We start from the raw sequence: 13,808 nt of genomic DNA on the forward strand, positions 1-13,808 counted from the left end.
GATTATGGGGGCAAGTGACCAATAAACATAAGTAAGAGACCCAGAGAGCAGCTGCTGGTCCTTCAAGGTCTGGAGAACGAGGTACTACATACAGACAGAAGTCCAGAGATAACTGTTTTAACTAAGGTTCTTCTCTGATTCTGCTGGCTTGTTCCCCCCATCTTCCCATGTGATTAATACTAAACAGGATGGACCCATAACACCTGTTTGGAGGGAGCACAAATGCTACAAGTAGGCTTGGTCAAGATAACAAAAGGTGAAGGGTAGGGTCAGTGGGAGCGACTATTTAAGGAGAGGAAAAGCTATCACTGGGCCCTGGGACAGCAGGAGAGCAGTGAGCCAGCCTGCAGCCAAGGAGCAACACAGTAACTAGGGAACCTTCCATAGGCAGCGGCCAGCACTAAGCCACATTCCAAACACTAGAGGGTTTCACCATGGGGCTGTAGAGATGGGACTGCTACTGCAGTCTAAAAGATACACCTTGTAGGCATCTCAGACACCGGGGAGAAACAGATGGCCATTAAAGTTTACCTGAGAGCAGGGTAGAGACCTTCCAAGGAGCAGGCCTAAAAACCCAGGAAGTCAATGTGAACTACTCAAGACAAGGAACCATAAATAAATGCTTTATTAAACATTAAGAAAAAAGCTTAAATTATAAGAAACAACCAAAGAAATCCTCCAAGCAGGAAGAAAATGACACTAGATAGAAACCCAAATTTACATACATGAACAAAAAGGACCAGAAATGATAACCCCATATAAAGATTGACCTCATTATTCATATCTCTTTAAGAAACAATTGTTAAGAAAAACTGAAAATGAATTGTGGATTTATAGCATATATGTCTGTGTTCATGTGTGTGTATGAATATACATATATGTAAAGTGGAAGACAAAATAGCACGAAGACCAGGAAACAAAAATGAGAGCATACTACTGTAATTTTATTACATTGTGTAGTAGAAAAATATCACTAACAAGTTAAACAAACACTGAGACAGCTACTAAAATAACAAAACAAATTATAGCTAATCAACTATCAAGACAAACTGAATTCATAAAAAAAATTCCATTAAGCCAAGGAAAGGCAGATGAAGACCCAAAGGAGAAGAATGACAAGAGATGAGCTCAAGCAGGATGATGTCAGTTTTAGCAGCAGGGAGTACAAAGAACATAAATGCTCTGAACACTTCAACGAAAACACCAAGCCGCTGGAGTAAACAAGATCCAACTATATACTGCTAACAAGAAACACACTCTAATATACATATGTAAATACATACAGAGTGAAAAACTAAAAGTGGTTAAAGAGAGCTAGGGTGGCTACCTCAATATCAGACAAAACACATTTCAGACAGAGAACATCACTATGGATAAAGTCATTTCACAATGATAAAGGGGTGAACTTGTAAAGAAGATATAATAATCCTAAATGTCTATCTATGTACTAAATAACACAGCTTCAAGCTACAGAGTAAAAAAAAAATCAATAAAACTACAAGGAGTAATAGATAAAAGTCACGGTGGGAGTCTAGAAATAGGACCACACATACATCACCAGTGAATTTTCACAAAGGTCACAGGGAAAAACCAGGCTTTTCAAAAATGCTGCTGGAATGCACAGACACTGGGGAAATGACCCTGACTCTCACCGTGTGCCTTGCACAGAGATTGACATGAAATGCATCAGAAGGCTAATTTGAGATCTTTACCATAAAACGTCCTGAAAGAAAAAGAATCCAAGAAAAAAAAATCTGTGTGAGCTTTAGTTAGCAGTATTTCTGAAGCCTCAAAATATACAAAGCATAAAAGAAAATAAATAATTTAAAAATGTCATTAAAATAAAAAACTCTTTCCCAAAATCATACTACTAAGGAGGGTAGAGGAGACAAACCACAGAATGCAAGAAAATATCGGACAAAAGAGACATCCAGACCTAGCATTGAAACTCCGTTCATAAGCAATTGCAGCAATGTTGTTCAAACAGAAAATAACTAAAAACAACCCGAATAATTATTTGTTGCCAAGCAGGTCAACAAAATGAAGAACTGATATGTTCTACAACATGGATGAACCTTGGAAACAAACTGAGTAAAGAAGCCACAAAAGCCCACAAACCACATGAATATAACTGCTACACACAGTAGAAAGAGAAATTATGGCTGCTTAGGGAGAGGACAAAGGTCACTTGAGCAGAAATGTTCATGACAACAGAGTTTCTTTTGGAGGTACTAAGAAAATTTCAAAATTCCTTGAAGAATGCTAGACATTCTGTGAATATGTTAAAAATCTATCAATATGAAATTTGAAAGTTGTAAACTGTATGGTTTGTGTTGACAGAGGTTTCTGTCCCACCCAGTCCTGTAGCCGTTCAGTCCCAAAGAAACACACAGAGTAGGTCTACATTAGTTATAAACTGGTAGGCCTATTAGCTTAGGCTTCTTATTAACTAATTCTTACATCCTACATTAACCCATAATTCTTGTCTGAGTCAGCCATGTGGCTTAGTACCTTTTATCAGTGAGGCATTATCATCTTGCGTCTTCTGTGTCTGGGTGACGACTGCAGACTGAGCCTTTCCTCTTCCCAAAATTCTCCTGTTCTGGCCACCCTGGGTTTACTTCCTGCCTGGCTAATGGCCAATCAGCATTTTATTAAACCAATACAAGTGACAAATCTTTACAGAGTACAAGACCATTGTCCCATAGCAGGATTGTGTAAAGACACTATAATGGTAAACTCTACTGTATGTGTTAGAAAAATATATTGATGAACTGCATGGTATGGCATAATGTAGTGGACATTATACTAAACCGTATGATATATTATCTTGGTCAGTGTTCTATTACTGTGAAAAAACTCCATGATCAAGACAACTCATAAAAGAAATCATATAACTAAGGACTTGCTTATAGTTTCTGAGGTTTAGTCCATTATCATCATAGTGGGCGATCATGGCAGAATGCAAGGCACTAGAGCAGTGACTGAGAGCTATATCCTGATCCACAGGTCAAGAAAGAGACTGGGTCTTGCATGGACTTTTGAAGCTTCAAAGCCCACCCCCAGTGATACACCTATTCCAATAGGGCCACACCTCCTAATCCTTGTAATCCTTTCAAACAGTTCCACTCCTGATGACCAAACATTCAAGCATATGAGCCTATGGGGGCCATTCTCATTCAAACCACCACAGATATGTAATGGACACCATACCAGTAGATTGTCATATGCTGTTTGAGTTCACTGAAAAGCTGTCTCTGGAAGCAGGATTACATACATGTGCATGAGCACACACACACTTCAGACCAATCATTTTTGCTTCAATGTGTCCTCCAACACCTCATGTCCAGGAATGGGGTGACCATACCCCCCAATGGGATGACCATGCCCCCCAACTGTGGCAGAAGAGAGAACACTAGAACAGCCCAAGAGTAAAACACAGAGCTCCTGAGGATATACAGCAGAGGCTAAGGGTGCTCGCCTCATGATACGAAAGAGTCTACTGTAGGAAAGAGAGGCTGTGGATTTAGCCGTGGGGTGGAAGAAGGAAATCCCTCCTTCTAGGACTCTCAATCAGTAAATTTAGTTGACAACCTCTGCTTGCCCAACTGGTTTCTGCTGGGTGCTGTAAGCCCCTGACTTAGTAATGTTGCCTTTATATGCCGCAATTTGTTCTCTAACTCAGAAGGCTCTGCCTGGACCCTAAACCTTGAGCTGCTGCCTCAGCAGGCTTCTCTAGTCCTTCCTGCCAGAGGCTGGAGCCCCAGTTGATGTTGCCTTTTGTCTGCTCTCTCAACCAGGCTACTCCAGCTGTCCACATGGATGCTCTAACTCCTGACTCAATAGTGTTTCTCTCTCTCTCTCTCTCTCTCTCTCTCTCTCTCTCTCTCTCTCTCTCTCTCTCTCTCTCTCTCTTTCTCTCCTGTCCCTATCTGCTCCTTGTTATCAGTTTCTGAGCCTGTTTGCCCCAGGCTTAATAAACTCAAACTCACCCACTGAAACAGAAATCAGCTACTGTACATCATTTTCTTGAAAATATAGATATGTAAACTAAAGACTGTCAGACTTTTAAAACTGTAAGACTATAACATATTGTGTATTGATTTGATTCAATCATCAGGAAAGAGTTCACTTCACAAGTCTTTGGGAACACAGACTGCAAAAATCCTGACAGACACCACATAGACAGCATGGATAAGGAGGTGTGTCCTCCTACAATGCAGGGAGAAGGGTGTGTGACTCTGGATTACACTGCCAAAATTTTATGACCCCAACTACCTATGAGAAAGTATCAACCAAACCCAGTTGGGGAGAGAGTATAGTAGGAGGATGTTTATTTGTTCCCAGCTGCCCAGAACCAAAATAACCACAGAGAAACTGTCTAGAATTCCTTTCCAAGTCCTCTCAGGTTTTAAGTGGATTTAGCTAGTACACATTGGAGTGCTAATTTATTGTAGTAATAAAGTTAAAGCCTTCCTTTATATTTAAACAGAAAAGGGGAAATGGTGTGGGAAGTCTTTCTGCCTATGTGTGTTTTTAAATGAGTAAAGAAACTGCTTTGGCCTATAGCAACACAGAACAAAGGTAGGTGGGGAAAACTAAACTGAATGCTGGGAGAAAGAAGGCGGCGTCAGTGAGAAGCCATGTAGCCATGCTGGAACACCACCTGGTAAGCCACAGCCATCTGGCAATACACAGATTAATGGAGATGGGCTAGTTTTGGATATAAGAGTTAGCCAGAAATACACTTAGGCTATTGGCCAAACAATATTGCAAATAATATGGTTTCTGTGTGATTATTTTGGGGCTAAGCATTCAGGAACAAACAAGCAGTCTCCTACAACAAGAGAGTCTATGAATACCTCACTACTATTCTTCAAAAGTCATCAAGATCACGTAAGACCAGGCTAGTCCAATAAATTGTCAAAGATTTGAGGAAACTACAGAGACACAACTAACTGACATGTTACTCTGGGTACAAACCTGGCATAAGAAAGAGATTTCTGTGGAAAGCTGTGATGTCTGTGGTTAATAAGCCACCCTGGACCACAGCTACAGTTAGTAGCTCAGCTTTCTTTCTTTGCTACACACAAGCACACATATTCACGTCTGACATGCACAACTACATTTGAGAGCTGACAATTCTCTGCTGGGGGACCATCCTGTGCATTAAGGGGTACTTACTAGCAGCCCTAGATTATATCCACTAGGTGTCAGTAGCATTCCCTGACCCCCAGATGTGACACCCAGATATGTGTCTGAGACACCTTTGGAGGTCTCCTGGGAGCAGACTCTCTTCTGGCTGCAGGTCACTGCACTAGAAGAAGCTGGGCACATGCTACAGAATCTGTATACCCGTCAGTTCCATTGTCCATTGCTGTCATCAAACCGTCGACAGAAGCAACTGAAGAAAGGAAAGTTTATTTTGGCCCACAATTTGAAGAAAGAGGCATTATGGCCAGAAAGAGTTGGATGCAGGTGCATAAGGCAGCTGGTCACATGGCATTCACAGTCAGGAAGCAGAAAGTGATGAAGACTGGTGCTCAGCTCACTGTCTCCTTTTACTCAGTTGGGAACCTCAACCCCTGGAAAGGTGTTTTATACATTTAGGATGGGTCTTCCCAACTCAGCTAATCAACTCAGTCTAGAAAAGCCTTCACAGACATGCCCCGAGCTCTATCTCCTAGGTGACTCTAGGGTCTGTCAAGCTGACCATTATATAAACCCTTACACTACAATTCATCTGCAACTAATGATCTCAAAACCAAAAGCTAGAAGATGAAACACAATGACACACACACATACACAAAGAGAGGAGACGAAAGACTACAGTAAGACAGTACTACAGCAGCCAGCACTTAAAGTAGGATGCCAATCCAAGTACCAGTGAAGACACAGCATGAGGAGCTACAGATGCTTCACTTCTAGGTGTCTAGTCAAATGAAATGAAGACGCATCTATCTATATACAGAGGCTGTAAAACATATACACAAACATCATTCATGAAAAAAGTCCAGTCCATTTGCTAGTGAACACATGTGCAAAACAAAGTCCGGGAATCCCTCATCGGTCTCCCTAGTTCTACTGAAATAAGATGAGAAAACAACAGGAACCATGCCAGAGGCTGTGGGGACCCCAGAATCGGGCAGGAAGAACTGACCATGAGAAACAAACACGGGAGCCTGTTGGGTGACAGAGGTGCTCAAGCTACTGTAGTGACAGCTGCATAAGAGGGCACACTGAATGCTCAGGGCGAGCAGCTTGCATGGTGTGCACAAATCTACACAAATCGACACAGGCAACCAGACAACAGTGTCAGAGGAATCAACAGATCCCCTCTGCCAAGGGCCTCACTGCACGCAGAGAAGCAAACAAAGTAGACTCACCTACTCCGATTTTCAAGAAAAGAAGACAGCAAATTGAGGATTCAAAGTGAAGCCCTCTGGCCCAGCACAATACAGAAGAAATATGTCAACACAAAGCCTGGCCGATGAGACAGATGCCACCCTGGGGATAAAAGGTTGAGATCTGGCAGCCAGGAAGCTTGGGAAAGTCGAAACAGACACTATGGAGAAAGAAACTTATTACCTTTCCCTGGACCTCATTCACACCAGCCTCCCCAGGGAAATCAAAGAACTAAGATCCCAAATCTGCTGCTCTGGCCACAGAATAGATGAACAAATCTGCATCTGATCTCAAGAGGGCACAAGGGACCTGCCCTCCCTAGGACAGAGAAGAAAGGGATAAGAGAGACCCCAGGGCAGGACAGTCTACTGGTGTGAATACAGATAGAAAGGGCTGCAGGCAGATAACCGGTCCCATAGTAGTGCTTTGGAAAACCTGCTGCTTTCTGTGGCTATGCCCGGGGAGAACACTGGGGATAAAGTGAGCCAAAAGCACAGGCTTCAGGACCGTCTCAGTTAGCAAGACTAACAAGACAGGGAAGAACATGGCCTTCTGGAAAGACTGTACCTGCCAGCCAACCAAGCCAAGTACTAAATGATTTGGAGAAGCAGGTGCTCAGCACCCAAGGGAAATTGGATCATTTAACAAGCCACACTGACAGCAGCATTAATGGCAGTGATCTATCCAAGGGGCCAGCCTTCTGATGCTGGAGAGAATGTTATCTGTGAACATGGCAGGCAGCATTCAAAGCTATTCTGGGGCGTATGGGGTCCGAGGACCACAGGCTGGATTTGCATGATCAAATTAAGAAGTAGAGAACTGTACCAAAAAGCAAGATGTGTTCATATACCTCCCACAGTAAGTATAATTGAAATTTTGAAGGTCATAGGTTCAAGTATATACAAATAAATACAGTACAAAATCAAAAGAAAGCTGGACTTCATGCATTACTATCAGACAATGTGAACTTCAGACAGGGGGATAAATAAAAGAGCCAACTTAATTTAAAAAAAAAATAGAACAATGCTAGTAGGGTACAACTCCCAACATCTAAACTTCTACAAGGATAGAAAAATCGATAACGATCCTAGCTGAGGATATGAACACTATTCTCTTCTCAGTAACTACCCACATAGGTGCATAAAAAATGAAGGCTATGAACGGCTCAGAGGTGCAGAGGGCAGTGGACGGCTCAGAGGTCAAGAGGGCGGTGGACGGCTCAGAGGTCAAGAGGGCAGTGGATGGCTCAGAGGGTTAAGGGCGGTGGACGACTCAGAGGTGAAGAGGGCAGTGGATAGCTCAGAGGTCAAGAGGGCAGCAGACAGCTCAGAGGTGAAGGTACTTGTTACAAGAGTCCTAGTAGAAAGAGAGCCCAGCCCTGCAAGTTGTCATCTGATCTCAGTACGGGCACTGTGGCATTCAGGCATCTACTGACATATGCACACTAAAAAATCAATTTAGTAAAGTAAATAAATAAATAAATAGCACGAAAAATCTGGAAAATGCCTCCAATCACCTTAACCCAATGGATATAAATGTATGTCTAAGGCGCTCTTCCCCAAAACTCTAGCATACAACATTCTTCCAAGAAAAAACACATTTTGAAACATAAATAAGTCAGCAAACTTTATTTTTTGTTGTTTTTTTTTGTTGTTGTTGTTGTTTTTAGAGACAGGGTTTCTCTGTGGCTTTGAAGCCTGTCCTGGAACTAGCTCTTGTAGACCAGGCTGGTCTTGAACTCACAGAGATCCGCCTGTCTCTGCCTCCCGAGTGCTGGGATTAAAGGCGTGCGCCACCACCGCCCGGCAGTCAGCAAACTTTAAAAAAAGATATTCTCTGACAACAAAATAAATGAAAGCAAAGATAACAAATATTTTTGAAAACTGTTTTAAGATTTAAAAATGGCAGAGTGCATTTGTGAACTCACTGGTCAATGGGAAACTCATCATGGGCATTAGGGACCCTGGTGACAATGGATCATATGCAGATCAGCCGGCACATTGCTTGTTCAGCAAGCTGATTGGTGACTTCAAGTCTAGCTTGGGATACCTGATACCATGATACCATATCTCAAACTAAAAATAAAATAAAAGGCAGCTGCAAATATGCCTTATGTTCATTTGTGGGTCAACCACCCAAGGCTCTATTAAAACAAACAAACAAAACTTAGGTGATATCTACACACTAGGATTTGTGTGCCAGCTTGATGGAGGAGGGTCATCTTTCTATCTGTCGTTTCATTGGTTAAGTAATAAAGAAACTGCTTGGCCTCTGTTAGGACAAAAAATTAGGTAGGCGGAGTAGACAGAACAGAATGCTGGGAGAAAGAAGCCGAGTCAGGGAGTCGCCATGATTCTCCTGCTGGACACAGACGCAGGTTAAGATCCTCCCTAGTAAGCCACCAGCTTGTGGTGTTACACAGATTATTAGAAATGGGTTAATCAAAGATGTAAAAATTAGCCAATAAGAGGCTAGAACTAATGGGCCAAGCAGTGTTTAAAAGAATACAGTTTCTGTGTAATTATTTCGGGGCATAAGCTAGCCGTGCAGGCGGCTGGGTGCCAGGAACGTAGCCCACCGCTCTTATTACAACACCAGCTACTTGCAAGAGTCAAAGTGTCTGGTGTGTGGTTGTCAGCATGTGGTGCTCTCAGAAGTGGACTAGTTAGGAAGAAAGGCCTAGTGGAAGGAAGTTACAGCTTTGGGGATGCAGCCTGGAATGAGACCGCACAATGCCAGGCTTCTTCCTTTCCTGCCCAACTACCATGAGGTGTGCAGCTTTGTACCAACGTGTCCTCCATCATCTTCTGTCTTAAACAGTGGAGTCGACTGACCAAGGAATACTCCTAAGCCACAGATACATCTTATCTTTACATCGATTCTTCTCACCGTAATTCTGTCACCCTAAGAAAAGCTGACTAAAATTGTACAATATAAAAATGCAGATGCTACCAAAGGAAGAACACCAAAAAAGCCCAGTATAGCTTTCTCTTCCTCGCACAGGTTTTTATTGGGACATAAAAGAAAACCTACATAAATAAGAAAGGCAGGCCACATTTATAGATTGGATTCTCAATACTATAGAATGATGTAGGTGGGCCTTCTATATATGTGTTACTTTCACTGGTTAATAAAGAGACTGCCTTGGCCTTTTGATAGGGCAGAAAATTAGGTGGGTGGAATAGACAGAACAAAATGCTGGGAAGAAGGGAAGTGAGTCAGATGCCATGAAGCCAGCTGCCAGGTCAGACATGCTGAATCTTTCCTGGTAAGCCACCACCTCGTGGTGCTACACAGATTATTAGAAATGGGTTAAGCAAGTTATGAGAGTTAGCCAAGAAGAGGCTAGATACAATGGGTCTGGCAGTGTTTAAATGAATACAGTTTCCGTGTAATTATTCTGGGGCTAAGCTAGCCGTGGCAGAGCCGGGCAGGATGAAAAGCAGGCCTGCCCGCAGCTCCTTCTACAATAGAAAAGACAAGGTCCTCCAAATTGGCCAACTGGTGCTATGTTTTGTTTTATTTTGTTAGGATCTGAGGGGCTGGGTTTCAGATCTATGAAGGAGTCTAAAGGACAGAAGTGATCAGCAGTGTCAGAGAAGACCAGATGAACATAATTTTGCACTGTAAGGAACAGGGTTGGTGTTGCATGGCTACCCTGCAGGCTGGCTCCAATGGAAAACCTGACAGCACCATCTCTAGGTAAAGTGTGAGGCACAGGCAGGCTATGCAATGAGATATGCGGTCTGCAAAGACAACAACATCCACTCAAGCACACACCTCCCCTCAATCCTTTCACACAGGTGCCGAAGGGAAACTGCTGCCCAAGAGTCCAGCACCTGAAACCTCCCTACCCTGTCAACAGGCAAAAGTCTGTGTATTCCAAGAAGAGCTTCAAAATATGCATGCCCATGCTAAGCACTAAGCCCAAAAGCCCCATCTCCTATATAATTTCACATATTTTAAATAAAGAAAATTAAAAATTTTAAGGTGGATACTTGGGGCTAAAACTTGGCAGAAAATTAAGAATGTGTTTCACATGAAAATGAAGATTAGTGACTAGTGCTTGGTGAGGGGGAAGCCATGGGGAGGGACAGGAAGGGCTCTAGGATGCCAGCCACTTGATGTAGCCGGAACTGCTTGACCCGAGGACATGACTGCAGGGTACCGGCCTCATAAGAATGCTTTCGACTCTGTATGTATACTTCATCCCACTTCCTATGTATCATACTTCACAGTGCAAGAAAGCTTTTAAAGATTTCTTTTTATTTTGCATGTATAAATATTATGCTTGCATGAATGTGTGTGCACCTTGTGTATGCCTGGTACCTGCAGAAGCCAGAAGGGGCAGCAGATCCTACAGAGCAGAAAGTGCTCCTTAGCTGCTATCCAGTTTCGCAATGCAAGAAGTTTTAAAGAAGATTTTTAAAGAGATTTTCAGTAGAAAATAAAACAAAACAAAAAACAAAACAAAAAACAAAACAAAACAAACAAACAGAAACCCACTGGCAATCTCAAAAAAAAAATCAAAGAAGTATGCTACAGAATTCAGACCTATGAGCTGACAGATCTGAGAGCCTGTCAATCAAGATCATTTTACAAAACAAATGTTAAAATCAGCAGGCATGACAGCTTTGAATCTGTGAGGCTGAGGCAGGACAATCACTATGAATTGGAGGGTTTCAAAAGAAGAAAAGATAAAGTGAATGTCATGAGAGGTAAAGAAAGGGTGAGACACTTGGAATAAATGGGCGCCACAGGAGTACAAAGTTGAAAGAGAACACACAGTGCTGAGCTAACTCCTGGACAGGAAAAGTAATACCAAGGCATTATCGGGAGAGTTCGTGCCGTTTTACTAACGTCTGTATACTAGATTGACAGTGTTAGCCGGGCAGGGCGGCATCCTCTCATCAGCACTTAGGAGGTAGAATGAGATGGTTCTCCAAGCATCAGAGGTCAGCCCACTCTACACAGCGACTGCCAGGCTTACCAGAGCTACACAGTGAAAAAAAATGAAATTTATGCCCTGGCAATGCTGAAGCATGCATGGGCAGTCCGTAGATGGCAGTTCTCTTGAACTGGTACATTTTGTGCTTCATGTCTAAGTTGATGAAGACAACTGACCAGGTCTTTTCCTCAAGATCTTATTACAGATGGTTGCGAGCTACCATGTGGTTGTTGGGAATTGAACTCAGGACCTTTGGAAGAGCAGGTGGTGCTCTTAACTGCAGAGCCATCTCTCCAGCTCCCTACACAGTGAAACCCTATCTCAAAAAAAAAAAAACCCTAAAATAACTAGGTGACAAACAGTATTGTATCAGCTGCATTTCCCATGCATGCTAATCACACTGTGTGATTAGAGGAGCGACAAAGAGGAGGGTCATGTTCTTAGGAAACTGCAACTGAAGCAAGGGATAGCAAAGGCAAGGTCTCCAGGCTACTCATAGGGTCAGAGAGAAGCATACAAACTTGAGGAGACAGAGGTCCTGAAGGGGACAGGGCAAAGTGCTGACAATGTGACTGCGGAGGAACTGAAGTCGAAGGCACACTAGAACTCTCACTGCTACTCCTGAGGCTCCCCCCCTTCTCTCCCTCAATCCCTCCCCTGTGTGTGTTTAATTTAAAAACCATCTTTTAATGAACCATAAACACAAGCTTTCCACTTAAAATGTAAAGTAAGGAAAGAGAAAACAGAAACACCATAGAGAACCAGGAGACTCCACAGAAAGCAGGGAAGTTAGCATTAGTATCAACAAAGAAAACAAAGCTTAAAGCCTATTTCATTCTCATATGGCAGCAGCAGCTAGAAAGGTCACGGAATGGTGCCACTACAAGGTGCACAACTGCAATGCTGTGCCTGGGAGAGAGGCAGGAAAAGCCCATGTTCAAGGCCTTCCAGGCTGCACAGCAAGTTTGTCTCAGAAAGGTTTATAAAGGAGAAGACCAAACCCAAACACCTAGAATTAAACCTGACAAGAGGCAGGACTCTCCAACAGAAAAATTATGCTTTTTGGCTCCACAGTTGTATTAGTGTGTGTGCACAGATACATGTGTGTGTTGTGTGTGTATGTGTGTTGCACATACACGTGGACACATATAAAAAGAAAGTAAAGAAAAACTTAAAACGCGAATAGAAGGAAGGTTTGGAAGAACCACACTCTTCGGGGCCTGACTGGTGGGTGGAGCTGCCAACAGGAGCGCTACAGGCTGCTTAGTTGTCCTTCTAGGGACTGCTGAGCCTCTGCAGAGCGTGTGTGGGAATGAGACAGCGAGACAAGCCAAAGCGCTGTGTCATGTCATGCCTTTGATGATCTATTAGGATACTGTAGGGCAGTAACAGGTACTAGATTCGTGCGGACATGTGACTGAAGAAAGTGGTAGCACAAGACACAGAGAAGACAGTGCTTCACCCACACACTGTCCAGACAACAGCCACGACTCCAGGTGGACTGGAAACACAAATGCGAAATGTAAAACTTGGGAAAACACCAGCAGAGAACAGCTATGGTTCCACAACAGGCAAACATTTCTGTTGTTGTTTCCTGAGACAAGTTCTCAAAAGTAGTCCAAACTATCCTTGGACTTGACACTGTTGTGCCTCAGTCTCAAGTACTGAGATGAAACGTGAGCCACCACATCTACTGCAAACACCGTGTTTACAAGACACAAAAGCCCTAACCAGGAAAGATAAAGCAAGCAAGCTGTGAACTACATGAAGATGAAGAATGAGGACCACATTTCCCTGCTTCTAAAATGGGAGGACACTGGGCTCTCCCCACTCTATGACCTGCAATGTAAGGTGGGGCTTGTGCTTGACCTAGAACGTCATCCTAGAACAATCAAGCGGATGGTGAGGACAGATTGAGAAGGCCCTTGGCTCTCTTGAGAGTAGTACAGTCAGGGAAGATAAGAGGATAAAAAATGACAGAAGGAGAGGACCAGTATACCAGATAAAGATTCTGGGACAAAGGTATTTCTGAACAGGTGGGCACAGAGGATGGGAAGTAATAAGGCTAAGGGCAGAGCCAATGGATAAACAGGAAGGACGGGGTGAAGCTGTGCAGGTTCCTGGGTAGTTTGGACAGGGTTAGTTCCTGCTATCTTCAAGAAACCAAACCAAGGTCATCACCGAAAGCAACATAGAATGGTCCAGGTCAGCGTTACTATGGCATGAGAGTAGAGAAAGGCAGGATGGGGTGACAAGGAACTCAGAAGTGCATAGTCCAGCAATTGTGTGCTACACTCTACTGTACACATGTGACAGAATGCCCTCTGGACCATTTCCTCCTTTGCTTAGCTGGCAGATGATAACAAGAGCAACGAGCTCAGTGAGAAGGAGCCAGAGCAGCACACACAGAGCTCTAGATTGGATCCCCAGCTCTACCAAAATAACAAAAAGCCAA

At 43.2% G+C, this 13,808-nt stretch overlaps 1 protein-coding gene across 7 annotated transcripts in view; it reads right to left on the reverse strand.

Moving 5' to 3' along the window:
* Positions 1-13,808, reverse strand: part of LOC142844576 (serine/threonine-protein phosphatase 4 regulatory subunit 1-like) — an 88,498-nt gene that overhangs the window by 38,318 nt on the left and 36,372 nt on the right. The window lies entirely within an intron of this gene.

The sequence above is a fragment of the Microtus pennsylvanicus genome, chromosome 2 (assembly GCF_037038515.1).
Source record: "Microtus pennsylvanicus isolate mMicPen1 chromosome 2, mMicPen1.hap1, whole genome shotgun sequence".
In the NCBI taxonomy this organism is placed as follows: domain Eukaryota; kingdom Metazoa; phylum Chordata; class Mammalia; order Rodentia; family Cricetidae; genus Microtus; species Microtus pennsylvanicus.